Source organism: Ranitomeya variabilis, chromosome 6, assembly GCF_051348905.1.
Source record: "Ranitomeya variabilis isolate aRanVar5 chromosome 6, aRanVar5.hap1, whole genome shotgun sequence".
NCBI classification, from domain to species: domain Eukaryota; kingdom Metazoa; phylum Chordata; class Amphibia; order Anura; family Dendrobatidae; genus Ranitomeya; species Ranitomeya variabilis.
The window spans coordinates 100,050,984-100,076,748 of NC_135237.1; positions in this window are offsets into that span (position 1 = coordinate 100,050,984).

Here is a 25,765-nt window from a genome sequence, read left to right on the forward strand (position 1 = left end):
CATTTCTGTGTTTGTCATTTCCTCTTACCTCACCGTTATTATTTGTGGGGGGCTTGTATCTTGCTTTGGGGTCCCTTTCTCTGGAGGCAAGAGAGGTCTTTGTTTTCTTCTCCTAGGGGTAGTTAGATTCTCCAGCTGGCGCGAGTCATCTAGCGATCACCGTAGGCATGATCCCCGGCTACTTCTAGTGTTGGCGTTAGGAGTAGCTATTTGGTCAACCCAGTTACCACAGCCCTATGAGCTGGATTTTTGTATCTTGCAGACTTACACGTTCCTCTGAGACCCTGTCCACTGGGGTCATAACACAGATCTATGGTACAATCGCAATCTCTGTGAGGAGGTAGTGAACCAAACTTAGGCTCCTCAAAAACATCACGATAATCAGATAAAAATTCCGGAATCTCAGAGGGAATAGATGACGAAATGGAAACCAAAGGTACATCCCCATGAGCCCCCTGACATCCCCAGCTTAACACAGACATTGCTTTCCAGTCAAGAACTGGGTTATGAGATTGTAACCATGGCAATCCGAGCACCAAAACATCATGTAGATTGTACAACACAAGGAAGCGAATCGTCTCCTGATGGTCTGGATTCATACGCATAGTCACTTGTGTCCAGTATTGTGGTTTATTACTAGCCAATGGTGTAGAGTCAATACCCTTCAGAGGTATAGGAACTTCCAGAGGCTCTAGATCAAACCCACAGCGCCTGGCAAAGGACCAATCCATGAGACTCAAAGCGGCGCCAGAGTCGACATAGGCATCCGCGGTAATTGACGATAATGAACAAATCAAGGTCACAGACAAAATAAACTTAGACTGTAAAGTGCCAATTGAAATAGACTTATCAACCTTTTTTGTACGTTTAGAGCATGCTGATATAACATGAGTTGAATCACCACAATAGAAGCACAACCCATTTTTTCGCCTAAAATTCTGCCGTTCGCTTCTGGACAGAATTCTATCACATTGCATATTTTCTGGAGCCTTCTCAGAAGACACCGCCAAATGGTGCACAGGTTTGCGCTCCCGCAAACGCCGATCAATCTGAATAGCCATTGTCATGGACTCATTCAGACCTGTAGGTGCAGGGAACCCCACCATAACATCTTTAATGGCATCAGAGAGACCCTCTCTGAAATTCGCCGCCATGGCACACTCATTCCACTGAGTAAGCACAGACCATTTACGAAATTTTTGGCAGTATATTTCAGCTTCATCTTGCCCTTGAGATAGGGCCATCAAGGTCTTTTCAGCCTGAATCTCTAAATTAGGTTCCTCATAAAGCAACCCCAAAGCCAGAAAAAACGCATCCACATTGAGCAACGCAGGATCCCCGGGTGCCAATGCAAATGCCCAGTCTTGAGGGTCACCCCGCAGCAAGGAAATTACTATCCTAACCTGCTGTGCGGGATCTCCAGCGGAGCGAGATCTCAGGGAAAGAAATAATTTACAATTATATTTGAAATTCAGGAAACGAGATCTATCCCCGGAGAAAAATTCTGGTATAGGAATTCTAGGTTCAGATATAGGAGCATGAATAACAAAATCCTGTAAATTTTGAACCTTCGTAGCAAGATTATTCAAACCTGTAGCCAAACTCTGAGGATCCATTTTAATCAGGTGAGATCAGAGCCATTCAAGGATTAGGAGAGAGAGAGGCAAAGGCTGCAATTAGAGCAGAAATGCAACTGAGTCAACTATAGAGCAAGCTCAGAAGAAAAAAAAAAAAAAAAAATCTGCAGACTTCTTTTTCTCTCCTTTCTTCTGCCAACGGTTTTAACCCTTGGCCGGCCATACTGTCATGGTTCCCAATGGCAAGGGAACGTCAGAGAACTTAAATAACAGACTAGCTCTTGGGTGATGGAATCTCGAGCTGACCGTGAGCTAAACCTACCACACAACTAACAGTGGCCGGGTGACGTACCTACGTTTTATCCCTAGACGCCCAGCGCCAGCCGGAGAACTAACTAACCCTAATAGAGGAAAAAACAGACCTGGCTTACCTCTAGGGAAATTCCCCCAAAAAGGAGACAGAAGCCCCCCACATATATTGACGGTGAGTTCAGAGGAAAAGACATACGCAGTATGAAGGTAGGTTCAGCAAAGCGAGGTCCGCTTACTAGATAGTAAGAAGATACAATAGGGAACTTCACGGTCAGCTGAAAACCCTATTAAAATACCATCCAGAAATTACTTTAAGACTCATGTGTCAACTCATGACACCGGAGTGGTAATTTCGGCCCACAAGAGCTTCCAGCTACAGAAATATAACATAACTGTGAACTGGAACAAAAATGCAAACAAATTTAGGACTAAGAGTCCAACTTAGCTGATAGTAGTCTAGAAGCAGGAACATGCAACAGAAAGGCTCTGGTTACATTGATGGCCGGCACTAGAATAACTGAGCAGCAAGGCTAAATAGGATACTCCCACATCCTGATGGAAACAGGTGAACAGAGAAAGTGAAGCACACAAGTCCAGTACCACCAGCGACCACCGGGGGAGCCCAAAAACCAAATTCACAACAGAGAGAGAACCCGGTACCGTGTATCCCCATTGCCCTGGTTGGTGACTCACTATCTTTACATGGTGGAGAGTAGGGAGCCTGGAGGATAAGCAGGGAGTTCTGGGAAATGCAGTTTACAGTGGTCACATACCACTGAAGGATCGCCCAATTCACATTGAGCAAAGAAACACAATTATACAGGAGCTGGAGCCAGAAAAAAAGATGTAAGAAATTAGTGAGCGAGAATCTGAGGGACTGGCTGGGTTACTTTAAAAAAAAAGTTTGAAGAGAATAAATAATTTGGAGATGACCTCTTTAAATATGTTTTTTTAAAATCTTCAGTTACTATATTCTGTTGTGTATTGTAAAAAGCATTTTATGGAGGATTGCATGAACTTTGTGCAGTGTTGGTTTAAGTACCTAATATTAAAACTGATAGAGCTCCTCACCCAGATCATATCATCACACATGATTCACCAATATGAAGCTCAGTCATTCATAGGGAATTTTTCAAATAGTGAATCTCTTGAACTGGGTCAATATTGCGGTAAATAAGAGATAGGAAGCAGTTGTAGTACAAATGTAAGTTAGATGATAAAACATAAAGACCCCTGCCAGTTCTATTCCTCTGTCCTCTTCCTCATAAGTGTTCTAAAAAAAATATTAGCCCTGACTCCAAGCACATGGGACTGGCAATCACCCAGAAGTACTGGCCGAGTGTCTTCTTGTTGCAGATCTGTCAATATCAACCGTAAGGTATTGTCTATTGTTAAGAGCATTGCTTCACAGACTGTGAGGCGCCTAGTTGTTGGGGAGGTAATTTCTATGAAAAACTATCATATGCTGCACAGAACTTTCTATGGCTACTGAAATCTCTAGTTTAGCATAATTGACTCAATCCATACTAATACATTGGCTATTCCCAGTCATAGAAGTTATAACTTACCTGTAACATAGGTGGTAAATTGCTGATTGGTGTGGGTCTATATGTAAGGGACAAGACTGGCCGACCTCTACTTCTGCGTCCCAAACATCCTACATAGGGGTCCCTGTACATAAACTACTGATTCTGCTGTTGGCATCTTCAGACTATATTATGCCACAGTTTGTGAGATACTGGGACCCTTTTTATAACATCCCTGCCGGCATCACTGCATGGCTTTCCATCTCCCATCTTACTCACCACTGCTGGCCATGCTGTGAGTTCTGTCCTCTGCCGGCTCCTTGCTGTGAAACTCATGTCCTTGCTTGCTGCATAATTCCTGTCTGTATGCTTAGGGTGGTAGCCCCAGCATTTCCTGAGTCTTGTAGAGACAGTGTGCACACTCCTACTATGTCCCTATCCTATTGCTAAGAGGTATTGGATACTTAATAAGGCATGTCCACCTACAGGGAGATGCCTGAGCAACAAACTCTCTCAGTCTGCTTTCTGCTTCTGAGTTGCCAGGTCCTGTCCTGTTTCTGTCACCCTGGGGGCTGCATACCAAGGCCCATACCTGTATTCTGTATGTCTTGCTTCCACCACCATTGGGGCTGCAATCTCAAGCCCGTACCTATATTCTGTCTGTCTTGCTTCTTTCACCCTGGGGGCTGCATACCTAGGCCCGTACCTGTATTCTATGTGCCTTGCTTCCGCCACCCTGGGGGCTGTATACCCAGGCCTGAATCCTTTGTCCTGAACTTGTTCCCGTGTCTGTCCTTGTCTGAACTTCACCCTATACCTGTGCCTGTTTGTGTCCTTGTCTGTTGCCTTCCCTACTCAGCTGTGTGTATCCTTGTGTCCACTCCTTCTGTTCTCTCCCGTCCCGCATCTTGCGGCTCTGCTCTGCTCTTGTCCTGCATCCTGCAGCTCTGCTCCTGTCCCACACTCTGCGGCTCTGCTCCTGTTCTGCACCCTGCAGCTCTGCTCTGCTCCTGTTCTACACCTAGCAGCTCTGCTCAGTTCCTGTTCCGCATCTTGCAGCTCTGCTCCCGTCCCGCATCCTGTGGCTCTGCTCTGCTCGCCGCAACCTGCAGCTCTGGTCTGCTCTGCACACCGAATCCTGCAGCTCTACTATCCTCTGCTTGCCACAACCTGCGCCTCTGCTCTACCCACTGGGGGAGGGAGGTGGTCTTTTCCACTTCCAGGGCTGGTCTGAATACCTCATCAGCGCTGTCTTTTGAGTTGGACCAACAAGGTTTACCATGGAGGGCCCGAATGTGGACACCCATATGTTTTGATGACCAGCCCACTCTGTGTCTAGGTTGGTCTAATTCCCAAAGCCCCTTTTGACCATCCAGTTGGGGTGTTTCCCACATCCAGGGTGCAGTGATGCTGCTGTGGAGGCAGAGGCATATCCTGGGTGGGGGGTAGCCGGAATATGTGCCCCAGGCGCAGCAGGCAGGGGGCCGCAGTCGGGCTGTCTAATGCGGAGGTCTGCAGTGTCTCCCCCGGCGGCTGCACTCCCCGGACTGAAAGTCAGCTCTTCTCTGTGCCGACTGTTAAGCTGACAGCCGGCACAGAGAAGCTGCAGCGCGCCGGCTCCTAGGGATCAATTGAACTCGCATCTTACAGAAGCGAGTACAATTGCGGCTCAGACTGCCAGGTCAGAGCGACACGAGCAGCGTGATCAGATCATGTGATCACGCTGCTGACGTCATTCGCCAGTGCTGCAGAGCCAGAGACGCAGATCGGTGGTAAGTGCTCCAGTGGAGCTGAAGACACCAAAGGTGCGGGGGGGAGATTTAATGTGAGTGGGGATGGGGGGATTTATTGTGTGGGGGGGAGATTTAATGTGAGTGGGTCTGGAGGGATTTATTGTGGAGGGATTTAATATGAGTGGGGATGGGGGATTTATTGTGGGGGATTTACTGTGAGTGGGGATGGGGGATTTATTGTGGGGGGAGATTTAATGTGAGTGGCGATGGGGGGGATTTATTGTGTGGGGGGAGAATTGGAGTGGGGATGCGGGATTTATTGTGGGGGGTTTAATGTGAGTGGGGATGGGGGATTTATTGTGGGGGGGAGATTTAATGTGAGTGGGGATGGGGGGATTTATTGTGTGGGGGAGAATTGGAGTGGGGATGTGGGATTTATTGTGTGGGTTGAGAATTTGAGTGGGGATGGGGGATTTATTGTGTGGGGGAGATTTAATGTGAGTGGGCTGGGGGGATTAATTGTGGGGGGATTTAATGTGAGTGGGGATGGGGGGATTTATTGTGGGGGGTTTAATGTGAGTGGGGATGAGGGATTTATTGTGGGGGGGAGATTTAATGTGAGTGGGGCTGGGGGGATTTATTGTGGGGGGATTTAATGTGAGTGGGGATGTGGGATTTATTGTGTGGGTTGAGAATTTGAGTGGGGATGGGGGATTTACTGTGTGGGAGGAGATTTAATGTGACTGGGGCTGGGGGGATTTATTGTGGGGGGATTTAATGTGAGTGGGGATGGGGGGATTTATTGTGGGGGGATTTAATGTGAGTGGCAATGGGGGATTTATTGGGGGGAGATTTAAAGTGAGTGGGGATGGGGGGATTTATTGTGGGGGGGAGATTTAATGTGAGTGGGGATGGGGGGATTTATTGGGGGAGATTTAATGTGAGTGGGGATGTGGGGATTTATTGTGTGTGGGGGGATTTAATGTGAGTGGGGATGGGGGGATTTATTGTGGGGGGGAGATTTAATGTGAGTGGGGATGGGGGGATTTATTGTGGGGGGAGATTTAGTGTGAGTGGGGATGTGGGGATTTATTGTGTGTGGGGGGATTTAATGTGAGTGGGGATGGGGGGATTTATTGTGGGGGGAGATTTAGTGTGAGTGGGGATGGGCGATTTATTGTGTGGGGAGATTTAATGTGAGTGGGGATGGGGTGATTTATTGTGTGGGGGAGAATTTGAGTGGGATGGGGGATTTTTTTGTGTGGGGGAGAATTGGAGTGGGGATGGGGATTTATTGTGTGGGGGGGAGAATTGGAGTGGGGATGTGGGATTTATTGTATGGGGGGAGAATTTGAGTGGGGATGGGGGATTTATTGTGTGGGTTGAGAATTTGAGTGGGGATGGGGGATTTATTGTGTGGGGGGAGATTTAATGTGAGTGGGGATGGGGGATTTATTGTGGAGGGAGATTTAATGTGAGTGGGGATGGGGCAATTTATTGTGTGGGGAAAATAGCAGTGGGGATGGGGATTTATTGTGTGGGGGAGAATTGGAGTGGGGATGGGGGATTTATTGTGTGAGGGGAGAATTGGAGTGGGGATGGGGGATTTATTGTGTGGGGGGAGAATTGGAGTGGGGATTGGGGATTTATTTTGTGGGTTGAGAATTTGAGTGGGGATGGGGGATTTATTGTGTGGGAGAGAATTGGAGTGGGGATGCGGGAATTTACTGTGTTGAGGGAGAATTGGAGTGGGGATGGGGGATTTATTATGTGGGGGGAGAATTGGAGTGGGGATGGGGAATTTATTGTGTGGGTGGAAAATTTGTGTGAGGATGGGGGGATTTATTTTGTGGGGGGAGAATTGGAATGGGGACAGGGAATTAATTGTGGGGGACAATTTGAGTGGGGATGGGGGATGTATTATGTGGGGGAGAATTGGAGTGGGGATGGGGCAATTTACTGTGTTGGGGGAGAATTGAGTGTGGGATGGGGGAATTTATTGTGTGTGGAGAGAATTTGAGTGTGGATGGGGGGATTTATTGTGTGTGGGGAGAATTGGAGTCGGGATGGAGGATTTAATGTGTGTGGGGAGTTAATGTGTGTGTGTGTGAGATTTGTAATGGGGATGGGGGTGTTTAATGTGTGGTGGGAGATTTGGAGTGGGGATGATGGATTTAATGTGTAGGGAGATTTAGAGTGAGGATGGAGGATTTAATGAATGGGGGGAATTTGGAGTGGAGATGGGGTTATTTATTGTGTGTGGGGAGATTTGTAGTGGGGATGGGGAATTTAATGTGTGGAGGAGATTTGTGGACACAAAATGAAGAGCAAAGGGGGAGATGGGGGGCATGTATGAGGAAACAGTACAGGGGCATGGGGGCATGTATGAGGAAACAGTACTGGGGAATGGGGGGCATGTATGAGGAAACAGTATGGGGGAATGGGGGCATGTACGAGGAAACAGTATGGGGAAATGGGGGCATGTATGGGAAAATAATACAGGGGAATGGGGGGCATGAATGAGGAATCAGTATGGGGAATGGGGGCATGTATGAGGAAACAGTACAAGGGAATGGGGGCATGTATGAGGAAACAGTACAGAGGAATGGGGGGCATGTATGAGGAAACAGTACTGGGGAATGGGGGGCATGTATGAGGAAACAGTACTGGGAAATGGGGGGCATGTATGAGGAAACAGTACGGGAAATGGGGGCATGTATGTGGAAACAGTATGGGGGAATGGGGGGCATGTATGAGAAAACAGTACAAGGGAATGGGGGCATGTATGAGGAAACAGTACGGGGGAATGGGAGTATGTATGAGGAAACAAATGGGGGGCATTTATGAGGAAATAGTATGGAGGAATGGGAGGCATGTATGAGGAAACAGTACGAGGGAATAGGGGGCATGTATGAGGAAACAGTATGGGGGAATGGGGGGCATGTATGAGGAAAAAGTACGGGGGAATGGGGGGCATGTATGAGGAAACAGTACTGGGGAATGGGGGCATGTATGAGGAAACAGTACTGGGGAATGGGGGAATATATGAGGAAACAGTATGGGGGCATGTGTGGTGCCCTAGGGTCCTGGTCGTCACAGTGACATTGCTTTCCTCATGGGGAGAGTGATGTTATGCTTGGAAGCGATGAAGGATATCTTTTATCAGGTAATCACCATACACACAACATATTCACACTCCAGGCCACAAAGGGAAGCTTTTGATCCTATTTCTAGGTGACTCCCCTGCATAGGCTTATATATTGTGGTTTGGAGGGAAGTTAAGTCAGATTCTGTCAGAGGACAGAGGAGAGAGCAGTCAGACATGGAGTGTCGGAAGGACTGAAGGAGCCGTGCAGCCACGAGAAAGTGCTGCAGCTCCTGGACAGAGATACAGAAGGAAAGGAAATCGTTCAGTGAGAGTGAAGGAGAGCGAGGCACAGGCGAAGACACCAGGGGGAGGACAGCAGCGAGCAGACTGTCTCCCTGGCAAAGCGCAGATAACTGGTAGCTGGATTACCGAGGTTGTAAGGGACTCTAAGACTTACATCAGAAACCGGCAGGACAGCTGAACTGCAAGTTACCTGTCCGCCACACACACCTGAAGACACAGTAACACATAGAGCCCGGGGCGTGATAGAGTCCCTGTAAAAAGGCTCGAGTTACCTGTCATACAGGTATTGTCCTATCCTATATGGGGGACAGAGAGGAAAACTGTGAGGACCTTATCAGAAGCCATAGGCAGTAAGGGACTACAACACCACCGCGCTATGATGAAGGCTTTTGACTCCACCTGGTAAAGGGGACTCTGGATTCACTTCCAAGCCGGCCGGACCCTGCCTGCCCTGTGATCTGGTGCCCTGGACTGTGGCTGCCTGAAGTCTTCAGTAAACCAGGTAAAGAGGCTGCAAACCTATGTCCTCATCCTTTATTGCACCATTCACCATCTTCCATCTACACACCAGGAGCCCTGGGGACATACTTCACCTGTGGGAAGTTATACCATCTAGCTGCCATAACATCACCCCAGATGACCCTTTAAAGCAGCATCGGTCCTCACTGACCAAATACCACAGGTGGCGTCATGAACATAAACTTTATTCAATTTCCCCCTTTTACATGGGCGCCCAGGGCCATGGACCAGGTCGCCACCGTGACATCCCCCTGTGAACACCGGACCCAGTACCAGGTACCCCACGGCCCTGGCGGGCGACTCACATGTATGAGGAAACAGTATGGGGGAATGGGGAGCATGTATAAGGAAACAGTACAGGAGAATGGGGGGCATTTATGAGAAAACAGTACACGGGAATGGAGGGCATGTGGGGATGGGGGATTTATTGTGTGGGGGGAGATTTAATGTGAGTGGGGATGGGGGATTTATTGTGGGGGGAGATTTAATGTGAGTGGGGATGGGGCGATTTATTGTGTGGGGAAAATAGCAGTGGGGATGGGGATTTATTGTGTGGGGGAGAATTGGAGTGGGGATGGGGGATTTATTGTGTGAGGGGAGAATTGGAGTGAGGATTTATTGTGTGGGGGGAGAATTGGAGTGGGGATTGGGGATTTATTTTGTGGGTTGAGAATTTGAGTGGGGATGGGGGATTTATTGTGTGGGAGAGAATTGGAGTGGGGATGGGGGAATTTACTGTGTTGAGGGAGAATTGGAGTGGGGATGGGGGATTTATTGTGTGGGGGGAGAATTGGAGTGGGGATGGGGAATTTATTGTGTGGGTGGAAAATTTGTGTGAGGATGGGGGGATTTATTTTGTGGGGGGAGAATTGGAATGGGGATGGGGAATTAATTGTGGGGGACAATTTGAGTGGGGATGGGGGATGTATTATGTGGGGGAGAATTGGAGTGGGGATGGGGCAATTTACTGTGTTGGGGGAGAATTGAGTGTGGGATGGGGGAATTTATTGTGTGTGGAGAGAATTTGAGTGTGGATGGGGGGATTTATTGTGTGTGGGGAGAATTGGAGTCGGGATGGAGGATTTAATGTGTGTGGGGAGTTAATGTGTGTGTGTGTGAGATTTGTAATGGGGATGGGGGTGTTTAATGTGTGGTGGGAGATTTGGAGTGGGGATGATGGATTTAATGTGTAGGGAGATTTAGAGTGAGGATGGAGGATTTAATGAATGGGGGGAATTTGGAGTGGAGATGGGGTTATTTATTGTGTGTGGGGAGATTTGTAGTGGGGATGGGGGATTTAATGTGTGGAGGAGATTTGTGGACACAAAATGAAGAGCAAAGGGGGAGATGGGGGGCATGTATGAGGAAACAGTACAGGGGCATGGGGGCATGTATGAGGAAACAGTACTGGGGAATGGGGGGCATGTATGAGGAAACAGTATGGGGGAATGGGGGCATGTACGAGGAAACAGTATGGGGAAATGGGGGCATGTATGGGAAAATAATACAGGGGAATGGGGGGCATGAATGAGGAATCAGTATGGGGAATGGGGGCATGTATGAGGAAACAGTACAAGGGAATGGGGGCATGTATGAGGAAACAGTACAGAGGAATGGGGGGCATGTATGAGGAAACAGTACTGGGGAATGGGGGGCATGTATGAGGAAACAGTACTGGGAAATGGGGGGCATGTATGAGGAAACAGTACGGGAAATGGGGGCATGTATGTGGAAACAGTATGGGGGAATGGGGGGCATGTATGAGAAAACAGTACAAGGGAATGGGGGCATGTATGAGGAAACAAATGGGGGGCATTTATGAGGAAACAGTATGGGGGAATGGGAGGCATGTATGAGGAAACAGTACGGAGGAATGGGGGGCATGTATGAGGAAACAGTATGGGGGAATGGGGGGCATGTATGAGGAAAAAGTACGGGGGAATGGGGGGCATGTATGAGGAAACAGTATGGGGAATGGGGGCATGTATGAGGAAACAGTACTGGGGAATGGGGGAATATATGAGGAAACAGTATGGGGGCATGTGTGGTGCCCTAGGGTCCTGGTCGTCACAGTGACATTGCTTTCCTCATGGGGAGAGTGATGTTATGCTTGGAAGCGATGAAGGATATCTTTTATCAGGTAATCACCATACACACAACATGTTCACACTCCAGGCCACAAAGGGAAGCTTTTGATCCTATTTCTAGGTGACTCCCCTGCATAGGCTTATATATTGTGGTTTGGAGGGAAGTTAGTCAGATTCTGTCAGAGGACAGAGGAGAGAGCAGTCAGACATGGAGTGTCGGAAGGACTGAAGGAGCCGTGCAGCCACGAGAAAGTGCTGCAGCTCCTGGACAGAGATACAGAAGGAAAGGAAATCGTTCAGTGAGAGTGAAGGAGAGCGAGGCACAGGCGAAGACACCAGGGGGAGGACAGCAGCGAGCAGACTGTCTCCCTGGCAAAGCGCAGATAACTGGTAGCTGGATTACCGAGGTTGTAAGGGACTCTAAGACTTACATCAGAAACCGGCAGGACAGCTGAACTGCAAGTTACCTGTCCGCCACACACACCTGAAGACACAGTAACACATAGAGCCCGGGGTGTGATAGAGTCCCTGTAAAAAGGCTCGAGTTACCTGTCATACAGGTATTGTCCTATCCTATATGGGGGACAGAGAGGAAAACTGTGAGGACCTTATCAGAAGCCATAGGCAGTAAGGGACTACAACACCACCGTGCTATGATGAAGGCTTTTGACTCCACCTGGTAAAGGGGACTCTGGATTCACTTCCAAGCCGGCCGGACCCTGCCTGCCCTGTGATCTGGTGCCCTGGACTGTGGCTGCCTGAAGTCTTCAGTAAACCAGGTAAAGAGGCTGCAAACCTATGTCCTCATCCTTTATTGCACCATTCACCATCTTCCATCTACACACCAGGAGCCCTGAGGACATACTTCACCTGTGGGAAGTTATACCATCTAGCTGCCATAACATCACCCCAGATGACCCTTTAAAGCAGCATCGGTCCTCACTGACCAAATACCACAGGTGGCGTCATGAACATAAACTTTATTCAATTTCCCCCTTTTACATGGGCGCCCAGGGCCATGGACCAGGTCGCCACCGTGACATCCCCCTGTGAACACCGAACCCAGTACCAGGTACCCCACGGCCCTGGCGGGCGACTCACATGTATGAGGAAACAGTATGGGGGAATGGGGATCATGTATAAGGAAACAGTACAGGAGAATGGGGGGCATTTATGAGAAAACAGTACACAGGAATGGAGGGCATGTATGAGGAAACAGTACGGGGGAATGGGGGGCATGTATGAGGAAACAATACAGGAGAATGGGGGGCATGTATGAGGAAACAGTACAGGAGAATGGGGGCATGTATGAGGAAACAGTATTGGGGGATGAGTGCAGACAGTATGGGGAGCGAACGGGGGAATGTATGTGGACACCGTATGAGTAGCGATGTGAAAAATATGTGGACAGAGAACGGGGAGTGAGGGTGATGAGATGTGTGCATGCATAGCATGGGGGACAAGCCAGTAGGGGACAGTATACCAAGGAGGGGGAGTGTGATGAGAGGATACAATATAACTACTGGGCCCTATAGGGGGGACACAGTATAAGAGGACAGTGTGAAAAGGGGGCATGTATGGAAAGGAGAGGTCAGTGTGAAGAGCATGTACCATAAGAGGGACAGTGTGGGGGTCATATTTTGTGCAGACAATATAGTGAGTGGCAATTTTTTATTCAGGAGCATTATAATAACACTCCTATCTTTAAGGGCATCATGTGGAGATTTTCTGCAAAAGAGCGGAAAATATGGAAGTCTGCAGAAACGGCTGTGGATGAGAAAACTCATCATGGGGTCTGGACAAGATGAAGAAAAGAAGGAAAACGGCTCCAGAGACTACGTCATCTATAAGGTACCTGGATGTAAATGTTATTTGTGATACTAATTCTCATGTTTTTATTTATGTTAGGAGCATTAATAGGGATGCCCAGGTTTGTAATGAGTCTGTAGTCATTCTTTGTGATTGCAGACTTCTGAATTCTCACAGTGAGCACTGCACGCTGTCAGGATTCTCTTGTGCCAGCATACATACATGCAGACACGTGCCGTCTAGAGATGTGTGGCTTCAGTCAATGAAAATGAACTGAGCGAGGCCGGGCACGTCTAGTCAGAATGTGGTCAGAAGTATACAAATCGCATGTTTGTGCTGACATGACTGTCCACAGGCAAAGGAGATTCCTAAAAGTGTGCCCATGCCAGGGGACCCCTACTGCTCTCGCCGATACCTTGGCCCTCATGGCTTCACATGCCCATATGTCCACATCGGCTGCTGTAGCTGGTCGGGTTGCTATAGCTGCTGTAGCTGGTCGGGTTAGTCCAGCTTAATACCAGCACTACATCTTCAGGAAGGATACCAGTTCTCCCTTATACAGGTTATGGAGATGAGGAGATAGGTACTTCTTCACTACACTTCAGATGAAATATACCTCATCTCTGGTCCCAAACTCCTCAAGGAAGCCGAAACCCCAGACCACATCAAAACAAGCCATGCGGTCCCTGAAGCATTGCTCCTCAATCTTAGGCCGGTTTCAAACGTCAGTGGCTCCGGTACGTGAGGTGACAGTTTCCTCACGTACCGGAGCCACTGACACACGTAGACACATTGAAATCAATGCATCTGTGCAGATGTCATTGATTTTTTGCAGACCGTGTCTCTGTAGCGCCCCCACTGTAGCAGGGCCGAGGGGTACCCGGTACCGGGCCTCTGAGTCTCTGTTCTGGGGTTGTCACGGTGGCTAGACCCGGTCTGTGACCCTGCTGAGGGGCGTACAATGAAGGTGGAGGGAATGGTGATGATGTTGTGGTGGTGCGGTGCAGGTCGCAGTAAATAACGAGGACACCAGGTTGCAGTCTCTTTACCTCTTTACTGAAGGTCCCAGGATCCTCAGTCCGGAATACGGTTAACCGGGCTGCGCAAGTCCGGCCGGTCCGATGGCACCTCCAGAGTTCCCTTTGCAGGTGGAAATCTGTGCCTACCTTCTAGTGCTGGTGTGTTGTGGTCCTCCCCTGCTGTGCTTACGGGATAGTCCCCACAACTGTTGTGTCTGTTTCTGAAGTTCCCTCACAACTCGATTATGATGTTTCTCTTCGTCCCCCAGATGATATGGCTAGGACGCACCCGTATGACGGGTAGGCTCGGAGTTCTTCCGGGACCCTAGCGTTGCCCCTCTCCTGTTGTTGCCCCCTTTGTCTTCGTAGGTGATTTGTGTGAGACAGCCCGCCTATAGCTGACTGTCCTGCCGTAGGTTTGAAGTATTGCTTGGAGCCTAGTACTTCCTCGGCGTTCCGGCCACCAGCTACGCGCCTCAGTAGGATGTTGCCTCGTCTTACAGCATGACTCCTACTGGTATTTCTCCTTGTTGCGTTGAGGGTACCGCCGCAATCAAGTGCAGACGCGGTCCCGTAGCGTTCTCTCTGTTCGCTGGGACTCTGTCAGGATCCCACCCCTGACAGGGACCCCCCTGAGTCTCTCCCCGCAACACCCTCTGCCACAGGGTGTTGCCTGTTCGATCCCCAGTCAGCTTCTGTCTAACTTTCTGCCTAACCCCCAGTTTTACCAGATTGTGAGGAGTGGCCTAAAACATAGCACCCTTAGCTCCCCCTGGAGGCCAGACTGTGAAGTGTTTTGGTGACTGTGATACCTGGTCAGAAGAACTCCTTCAGTGCCATCAGACGTACCATAGCCCCCCTTAGCGGCGGAGCATCAGTACTGCAACGACCAGGACTCTGGGGCACTGCATCTCCGTGTGCCAAACACGGAGACATGTCAGTGTTCGTGGGAGCGCATGTATTACACGGACCCATTAAAGTCAATGGGTCCGTGTAAAACACGTACCACACACGAACGTTGTCCGTGTGCAGTCCGTGTGCCGTGCAGGAGACAGCGCTACAGTAAGCGCTGTCCCCCCCACATGGTGCTGAAGCCGCAATTCATATCTTCTCTGCAGCAGCGTTTGCTGTAGAGAAGATATGAATAATCCTTTTTTTTTTTGTTTCTCATGTTTAACATAAAGATCCATGTCCCCACGCCCCTCCCACCCCCTGTGCGGCCGCCCGCTGTTATTAAAATACTTACCCGGCTCCCTCGCAGTATCCTGTCCTGGCCGCAGCTTCTACTGTATGCGGTTGTAGCGCCCCCACTGCCGCAGGGCCAAGGGGTACCCGGTACCGGGCCTGTGAGTCTCTGCTCTGGGGTTGTCACGGTGGCTAGGCCCGGTCCGTGACCCTGCCGAGGGGGCGTACAGTGATAAATATGATGTGGATGGTGGTAGTGGTGCGGTGTAGTGCCGGTCGCAGTAAATGATGAGGACAACAGATTGCAGTCTCTTTACCTTTTTACTGAAGGTCTCTGGGTCCTCAGTCCAGAATACGGTTTACCAGGCTGCGCAAGTCCGACCGGTCCAATGGCACCTCCAGAGTTCTCTTTGCAGGTGGAAATCTGTGCCTTCCTGCTAGCGCTATGTGTTGTGGTCCTCCCCTGCTGTGCTTACGGGATAGTACCCCACAACTGTTGTGTCTGTTTCTGATGTTCCCTCACAACTCGTTCGGATGATGTTCTTCTCCTCCGTCCCTCCCTGATGTTCTGGTTGGGACGGCACCCGTTTGACGGGTAGGCTCGGAGCTCTTCCGGGACCCTAGAGTCGCCCCTCTCCACCAGTTGCCCCCCAAGACTGCATAGGTGATTTAAGTGAGACAGCCCGCCTTAGACTGACTGTCCTGCCGCTGTTTAGAGTATTGCTTGAAGCTGAATATTGTAATACTCCCTCGGCGTTCCGGCCGCCGGTTGTGCGCCTCAGTTGGATGTTGCCTCGGTCTTTAAGCACGACTCCTACTGGAATTCTCCTTGTTGCTTTGATCTCGTTTCTCACTCAGCACAATTTATCTCGCTTCTAATCCTTCCTTGGGCACCGCCGCTATGCTGAGCAGGCACGGTCCCGTTACGTTCGCTCCAGTTGCCAAGCCTTTGTCAGGATCCCACCCCTGACAGAGACCCTACCGAATCTTCCCCCACAACACCCTCTGCCACGAGGTGTTGCCTGGTTCCAACCCAGTCAGCTTTCTGTCTAACTTCCTGCCTGACCCCCAGTTTTACCAGTGTGTGAGGAGTGGCCTAATGAATAGAACCCTTAGCTCCCCCTGGAGGCCCGGTGGTGAAATGTATTGGTGTCTGTGATACCTGATCAGATGAACTCCTTCAGTGCCATCGGACGTACCACAGCTCCCCTTAGTGGCGGAGCCACAGTACTGCAACGACCAGGACTCTGGGGCGCTGCACTTCCCCCCGGTTAAATCCAATACTCCGGGACTGGGAAGAAAACAACAATACAGTTTAGCAAAAAGACATACAATTTTGTTGAGTGCAATAACAATAAGTATATTTAAACAGAGCTTCCCTTTATGGGAGGTGAGGACACTTGAACGTTACAAACATGGTTAAATATCATAGCAACATGCTATAAGTAACTTTTCTTACCCAACCGGGTATTCTACTTAGTACAAATTCTTGAACAATAATTTAACATTGCCTTTAAGGACGTACACTCTGAATCCGCTAAAGACCTTCTTATAATCACATTATAAGGCAATTTAACTTTTACATTCTCCTTCTTTAAATCTGCAGGACCGCCTGTCCTAACGGCGCCAGACCTACTGCCTCTCCTTTCTTACAGGACCGCTCCTTTCAGCCCGAGCCTTCTGTCTTTTCAACTACTATACACAGTATAGAACATAACATTACTTTCAGTTTAGGATCAATGAGCCATTTCTTCAAGGCCCCTAAGAGGACTCACTAACTAACCCCATACGGGCTCACTTTCTGTCCTCATTTTCCTATCAACATTATCAAACATTTTTCACAATTAACTCGTTAAATACACATAACTTTCTCATGCAAACATTATCATCACTTTCTTTTTGTCAAGACATCATTGCTATCTTTCAGTTTTAAAGCAATACCATTCTTTAAGTGCAACAAATGAACATCCCCTTTAAGAGGGGACCAAGTCTTTACGAGGTAGCACATCTTCTCAAGCTACCAGTCCATACTCAGCAAAGGCCCCGGTGCGGTAACTTCACAAAGAGTCCTTCTTTAAGTAAAACCAGTAGGGAGCACCTTTAATAAGGTGTAAACTATTTACAAGCAGTTTGTATCATGCACTGTTCATGATTCAGCAGTTCTTTTCAACAATGAGGAAACAGGAAACAAAAGCAAAGGAAGGGACCCCGGGTAAACAAAGGGATCCCTTTAAGAGTTAACCCTAGTCGGGTTTAAAGCAGCAAAAGGCAGGGAAACAAACAGTTAACTATGTACAGTTTCAGGTTTCCGAGGTTTAGTTGGACGGCTTCCAGGGCTGCACCTGGCACTTAACCCCTCTTGGCCCGGGAAGGGTGAAGTCCAGGGTTGCACCCAGTACTGGACAAACGCCGTTAGTCTGTCTTTCATGTACGGTTAGGTCATGCACAGTGATGGAGGTCTGCGCAGCTTGAGTAGGGGCATTTGCTGCAGCAGAGGTAGCGGCTGCTGCAAGATCAGTCACTGGAACGGAGTCAGCAGCTGTGGCACTAGCAGTCGCGGGAGTGGTGTCAGTCATCAGGGCAGGGTCGTCCTTCATACCTGCTTCAGATGCGGTCCCGCCGGTGCCGGTCTGCTCTACCTCCGCTGGGGTCTGGAATGCTGGCTGCAGGGCCTTGCGCTGCGGCATTGTCATCTCCGTTTGCAGCATCTCGCTTTCCGGCAGGGCCTTGCTTTCTGGCTTCGGAGCGCTGGAACTTCTTTCTTGCTCCGGACCAGACGAGGCTGCCGACAGATGTCTGGTTAGGCTCCCGATGATGGTCTTCTTCCACGCGGCCTCAGTGCTCAGCTGCGTCCGCGGGAGTTGGTGGATCAGCTCGTCCGCCCCGGTCTGCAGGAGGTCAGCGTCAACTATGGAGGTCTGGCTGCGGTGCCTCTCCGGGTAGCTGGGGGAGTCCTCGGCTCCGACCCCACGCTCCGGCTCCGGGCGGCTGGCCATGGCGTCCTCCACGTCGCTGAATTCTTCTTCCTGGTCCTTATCCCGCTCTCTCTTTCGTGGGCGGTTTCGTTTTCTCTGTCTCTGCCCACCATTGAGGATCAGGAGGCGGATCTCGGCTGCTGACGGACACGTCCTCAAGGGGCCGAGATATTTAGACTGGGCGGCCATTGTCTTTCGCGCTCTTCAGCTTGTTCACGCCCACTTCCACGCCCTTCTTCTTCTCCTGCGCTCTCCTTAGCGCTGTAATGGCGGCGGTTTTGGCGCGAACTTTTGGCGGCAAGTGGCAATCCACAGTCTTTGCAATAAGTCACAGTCCAAATATAATAAATCACAGTTCCAAGTATAATAAATCACAGTTCCAAGGCACACATGACCTGATTCTTCAGGCTTAAGTAGATCCTGTTCGTGACGCCAAAATGTAGCGCCCCCACTGCCGCAGGGCCGAGGGGTACCCGGTACCGGGCCTGTAAGTCTCTGCTCTGGGGTTGTCACGGTGGCTAGGCCCGGTCCGTGACCCTGCCGAGGGGGCGTACAGTGATAGATATGATGTGGATGGTGGTAGTGGTGCGGTGTAGTGCCGGTCGCAGTAAATGATGAGGACAACAGGTTGCAGTCTCTTTACCTTTTTACTGAAGGTCTCTGGGTCCTCAGTCCAGAATACGGTTTACCAGGCTGCGCAAGTCCGGCCGGTCCAATGGCACCTCCAGAGTTCTCTTTGCAGGTGGAAATCTGTGCCTTCCTGCTAGCGCTATGTGTTGTGGTCCTCCCCTGCTGTGCTTACGGGATAGTACCCCACAACTGTTGTGTCTGTTTCTGATGTTCCCTCACAACTCGTTTGGATGATGTTCTTCTCCTCCGTCCCTCCCTGATGTTCTGGTTGGGACGGCACCCGTTTGACAGGTAGGCTCGGAGCTCTTCCGGGACCCTAGAGTCGCCCCTCTCCACCAGTTGCCCCCCAAGACTGCATAGGTGATTTTAGTGAGACAGCCCGCCTTAGACTGACTGTCCTGCCGCTGTTTAGAGTATTGCTTGAAGCTGAATATTGTAATACTCCCTCGGCGTTCCAGCCGCCGGTTGTGCGCCTCAGTAGGATGTTGCCTCGGTCTTTAAGCACGACTCCTACTGGAATTCTCCTTGTTGCTTTGATCTCGTTTCTCACTCAGCACAATCTATCTCGCTTCTAATCCTTCCTTGGGCACCGCCGCTATGCTGAGCAGGCACGGTCCTGTTACGTTCGCTCCAGTTGCCAAGCCTCTGTCAGGATCCCACCCCTGACAGAGACCCTACCGAATCTTCCCCCACAACACCCTCTGCCACGAGGTGTTGCCTGGTTCCAACCCAGTAAGCTTTCTGTCTAACTTCCTGCCTGACCCCCAGTTTTACCAGTGTGTGAGGAGTGGCCTAAAGAATAGAACCCTTAGCTCCCCCTGGAGGCCCGGTGGTGAAATGTATTGGTGTCTGTGATACCTGATCAGATGAACTCCTTCAGTGCCATCGGACGTACCACAGCTCCCCTTAGTGGCGGAGCCACAGTACTGCAACGACCAGGACTCTGGGGCGCTGCACGGTCACGTGGGGCCGCCCATTACAGAAATGAATATGCAGCTCCACCCCTATGGGAGGTGGAGCCGCATATTCATGACTGTAATCGGCGGCCCCACGTGACCGCTCATACAGTAGAAGCTGCGGCCAGGACAGGACACTGCGAGGGAGCCGGGTAAGTATTTTAATAACAGCGGGTGGCCGCACAGGGGGTGGGAGGGGGGTGGGGACATGGATCTTTATGTTAAACACGAGAAACCAAAAAAAAAAAGGATTATTCATATCTTCTTTACAGCAAACGCTGCTGCAGAGAAGATATGAATGGCGGCTTCAGCACCACGTGGGGGGGACAGCGCTTATCTCTAGCGCTGTCTCCTGCACGGTGCGTGTGGTACCCAGTCGGCACACGTGTGCCGCACGTGTGCCACACTGATGTGCCACAGAAACGCACGGGCACACGGATACGGATAATTCCGGTACCGATTTTTCCGGTACCGGAATTATCTGGACGTGTGGGGCAGGCCTTAAACCTTTGGTCTTCCACCACATTCTGCTCCCAATACTCCGCCCTTCTTTCAAAGATATGCAAGTCCTTCCCATGCAGCAGCTAGGGCCAGGAAATTCTGTACAGTTTGACGTCTTCCTCTGACAGATGCTATTTAGGAGGGTTCACCTTCCTTGTCTTTCCACTTATCCCCTTTTATTTGGGCTGTGTTCATCTTCTCATGCAGTATCAGGGAGTCGGCCTGAAGTTTGTGGGGTGGTGGTGGTTTTTGCAGATTACATAAGGATAAAGCACATAAAACTACAGGTTACATTAATTTTACAGTGAGGGGTCTTCAGAGACGGTGCTCTGACTTCTTCTCCACCTTTACACATACACTGGCCAATAATGGGGATGTCATATATCTTTTCTGAATGGAGCGGTAGCAAGGCATGCTCCACACCGCATTATTCCTTTCCTATCAAACTGCCAGATCTAGATGTTCTCAGTTCTCACCAGTCCCATAAAGAATGAATGGAGGGGTGATGCCATAACCAACCACCGCTTCATTCACATCAGGTTCAATCATTAACTTAATCTAGTGATGCCGAAGGAAAAAAAAAGTTTGAGAAGCCCTGGTTAAGGGAGTACAAAAAATATATTAGGAGTGTGTTGACTGGAGTTTTCCAGATGGAATTTGTAACTTTAAAAATGTTTAAAAAATACAATTACATTATGTCTGGATGGTTTTATTATTTCCTGGTTGCTTTAATATTTTGTCATCTTGCCGAAGAGAGGCGAGTCTGCATAGTTCAGCCAGCATTGGATGTGAAATCTTCACATTTTATTAATTCATATATATTAATAAGTATACCCAATAAAATCAGGAAGAGCACAGCTAACACATTTCAAATGTGCAAAAAAATTTTTGTTCAAAAGACAAAATAAAATACAATGTTTTTTATCCATGTGACAATTCTATTTTATTTCTTTTGCTTTTCATGTTCATATTTTTACTGTCTAGTGTCATCTGTTTTTTTCACATGTAAATAAAACTTGCATAAAGGTTTACGCAGCGTCAACTGTTCTAAGAAAAATAGACTCGTGGATGCCATCTGCACGCTGTTCATTGGAGTTCTGTCTGCAAAATGGGCCCAGAGTAGGACACTTCTCAATTTTTTATGTAATCATGTGAATGTCACCATAGACAATAAAATGTCCAATTAAAAAAACGGACAACAAATGATATACACTCACCGGCCACTTTATTAGGTACACCTGTCCAACTTCTTGTTAACACTTAATTTCTAATCAGCCAATCACATGGCGGCAACTCAGTGCATTTAGGCATGTAGACATGGTCAAGACAATCTCCTGCAGTTCAAACCGAGCATCAGTATGGGGAAGAAAGGTGATTTGAGTGCCTTTGAACGTGGCATGGTTGTTGGTGCCAGAAGGGCTGGTCTGAGTATTTCAGAAACTGCTGATCTACTGGGATTTTCACGCACAACCATCTCTAGGGTTTACAGAGAATGGTCCGAAAAAGAAAAAAAATCCAGTGAGCGGCAGTTCTGTGGGCGGAAATGCCTTGTTGATGCCAGAGGTCAGAGGAGAATGGGCAGACTGGTTCGAGCTGATAGAAAGGCAACAGTGACTCAAATCGCCACCCGTTACAACCAAGGTAGGCCTAAGAGCATCTCTGAACGCACAGTGCGTCGAACTTTGAGGCAGATGGGCTACAGCAGCAGAAGACCACACCGGGTACCACTCCTTTCAGCTAAGAACAGGAAACTGAGGCTACAATTTGTACAAGCTCATCGAAATTGGACAGTAGAAGATTGGAAAAACGTTGCTTGGTCTGATGAGTCTCGATTTCTGCTGCGACATTCGGATGGTAGGGTCAGAATTTGGCGTAAACAACATGAAAGCATGGATCCATCCTGCCTTGTATGGAGCATCTTTGGGATGTGCAGCCGACAAATCTGCGGCAACTGTGTGATGCCATCATGTCAATATGGACCAAAATCTCTGAGGAATGCTTCCAGCACCTTGTTGAATCTATGCCACGAAGAATTGAGGCAGTTCTGAAGGCAAAAGGGGGTCCAACCCGTTACTAGCATGGTGTACCTAATAAAGTGGCCGGTGAGTGTATAGTGATGTCTGAAAAAGCTTTTACAGAAAGATGAGCACATTTCAGAAAGTAACTTATCTGGGCAAAGATGGCACTAGCGTGGATAGCAATGTTTTGCTTTTCTCTGAACTGTAGGTGGTAATTTGAACAAAATGTTTTGGCAGCATTATATCTCAAGGTAATAAAAAAAATTGTCCTGCTCTCTATGGTGAAAGAAGACCATCGTGACTTGGAAATCATATATTCTAAGACTGGCTGTAAAGAATTACACATCTGTCAATGCTAAGGATTTTTTTTTAGATTTTCGCAAAATTGCTGCAACAAAACTGGGAGATGTGGGACACTGTTATGCTTAAAAATAATATATAAATGTATAAAAATACATTTAATATTACATAAGGTGCTTGAGTGATATACAAATGAATTCCTGCTTACATTCACTGACTTAAACCATAAAACTACTAATTACACATTTCTCAAATGGTGCTATACAGTCGGAGAGTAATTTACTCATTCGAGGCACAAATAGTGAAAGATTAATTTTAATTAGGGATTTCTCAGGACTTTCAATAGTGAAACAATAGAAACATTAAACTCTGTTACTAATGATTCTAATCATGTGCTCTGATAGTTATATGCTCCATTTTATTCAATTTTTTTTTTTTTTTTTTCAAATTTTCTTTGGAAAGTTTTTAGCTTGGGCATAAAACTGGGTCATGAGCACATTCACAGATCTATCACTGAATAATGTCACTACTGCTGTAACCTATAATGCTCCTGGCAAAGACACTCAGATCATCTGAAGGTGGATAAATAATGAAGATGTTCTGTGCAAGTTTCTGAATAAACTGCTCCAGTGTAATCTCGTTCAAAAAGAATTACCACAAAGCCATCTCATGCTGTTTAGTGGCTTTCCATATTTCCTGACAGGCGTGCACCTTTTTTCAGAGTATGAGTTGTCATAAACATTGCAATTATATAGTTTCAATCAGAATTATTCAACCCCAGTTGTAAATTAGGTTTATTGACACATTTTTTTTTGCTGTCTGCAGTCTTAGCTTATTCTTCATTGCCATGGTTTCCATTTTACAAATTTTCTTTTCTTCGCGAGTTTCATCCGCTATCTCCAAATCCCACAAAAAATTCTCTATAGGATTCAAGGCAGGCAACTGTGATGGCACTCCACAATCTTCCAGGAATACTTATGAAAGCAAAAATTGGTAGACTTTGAGGTATGTTTAAGATCACTATTCTGTTGGTGCTGAAAATTAGCCAGTGGCGCTGAAGATTTATCGTCCACAAAGACATGATGTATTCTCTTAGGTTTTCCAGACACTTGGTCAAATCCATCTGGCCTTCCACATGCTGCAAGTTTCTAGTACAGGAGAAAACAAAGCAGCCAAAGAGCATGACCGAGCTATGGCCATGCATCTTTTCAGCTTATGCTTCATTCTTCTTTAAGACATACCGCTGATCCATGAACCCAAAAAGTTCCAGTTTTATTTAATTTCATTGGTCAAAAGAACAAGATCGCAAAACTTATGTGGCTGATTTATATAGTTTTGAGCATATTTCTTGTATTTTGGGGATTAATAAATGTATACGCTTTGAGTTTGGGCATGGACACCTTCAGCGTTTAGTATGCATCTGGCGGTGCAAACTTAAAACTCAGTGTCTGCTGTCATCAAAGCTTGCTGCAGGCATTACAACTCTGTTGTCAGAATACCCAGGGCCAGTGGCTTCTTCCCTGTCCCTAAAGCTAGGGGTACCTTAGCCACCCCTGTTCCTCGGATTACTTCTGATGGTGAAGATGCTGGGGCCATGTACTTTGCTGAACTCCTGAATCATCTACATATCTGCACCCCTCCCCCACCCAGGGAAGTAGGGAGAAAAAGTGTATGTATATACACAAACCAGACTAACAAAGGAGGATGTTCAGGGATAAATTAAATACCAAACATACAAATATATACTCACAGACAACAGAGAGGTAGACCGGGGAGAAAATGGAAAGAAAACCAAATAGGAGAGGATTAGGATTTGCACACAGCTGAATCACCAAGCAACAGTCACAGATCAACACTCCAAATGCTTCTACCAACAACCGATTCCTCCACTCCACGCCAGGCAGTACAAGACTAACACTTGCAATCCAGATTGCCAGAGGCGAGTAGATATAAGAGAGATGAGTGGCCAATACTAAACAGCTGAGATCATCCAAGCAGGAAAGCTTCAGAGACTCTAAGCAGAACAGTTTAACTCCTGCACTGCTAACAGAAACCTGCAGCATTTAATGTGAGGGAGAAAGGCTTCCACTCGGTGCTTCTAATCAGTGCAGGAGTATGTGAAATCAGATGCTGCTGTCTTCTGGGCCCTCCCTGTTGTGGTGAACCCATGGCAGTACCTCCCCCTTCTAAGAGAGACCTCTGGAACCTCAGGGCTGAGTCTATCAGGGTGTGCTGCATGAAAAGACCGGATCAACCTAACCACATGGACGACATATGATGGTACCCACACACATTCTCCAGAGCCATAACCTTTCCAGTGTACCAGATACCGAAAAGACTAATGAACCAAGCATTCTTTCATATGTGCTAGTTATATTTATGAACGTAATAATTTCTTCCCTGGAAGGGATGTTGGAGGACTGTGATTATTTTGTCTCGGGGTGGGATTTTGTTAATGTTCAAGAAGAGTAGCGCTAGAGACAGAAAAGGTGAAATTGAAGTCTGGAGGACTCAAGAGACCAAAAGATAGAATCTCCACAAGTCTTTCAACTTTGTACAGGACCGGAGAATATATATGAATGTTCCTTTCATTTCACAAACCCTCCAGAATAATGATGATGTGCAAGGATAGATAATGGTAAGTTTTTCCGGTGGGTGGTACTATCTGAGAATAGTGTTTATTGCTGATTCTATATATGTAGAGCAGTGGAAGGTTTTGTGGATAAATTATACAGAAGTGACCCAAGTACTGTAAAGGAAGGTGGTGCCTGGATCCTTCTCCCAGGACAAGAAAGGTATACATTTAAGGAACCACTCCTCTTTTTCAATACAGCAGAGCAATTGGCATTGGCTTTGGCTTGAAACTTAAACTGTAAAGCGCTGTGGAATATGTTGGCACTATATAAATAAAGATTATTATTATTATTGGCTTGCTTCAGATCTCCTTCCCCCTATCACAAGTATGTTCCTCCATCAGCTGACCGGTACCAGCCCATGGTGACCAGCTGATACCTTATTACCATGCTCTGTCCTTGACTGACTCCTTAATAATGTAGGGTCATTTTCCATGCTTTGTGCTGGGATTCTGGAAATACTCATAATAATGTAATTTTTATATCTACAGGCCCAACAAATTCTACAGCACTTTACAATTCAGAAGGTATGTGTACAAACAAGATAAGACATTACTCAGTAAAACATAGTTCAACACATACCAAGAGGTGTGA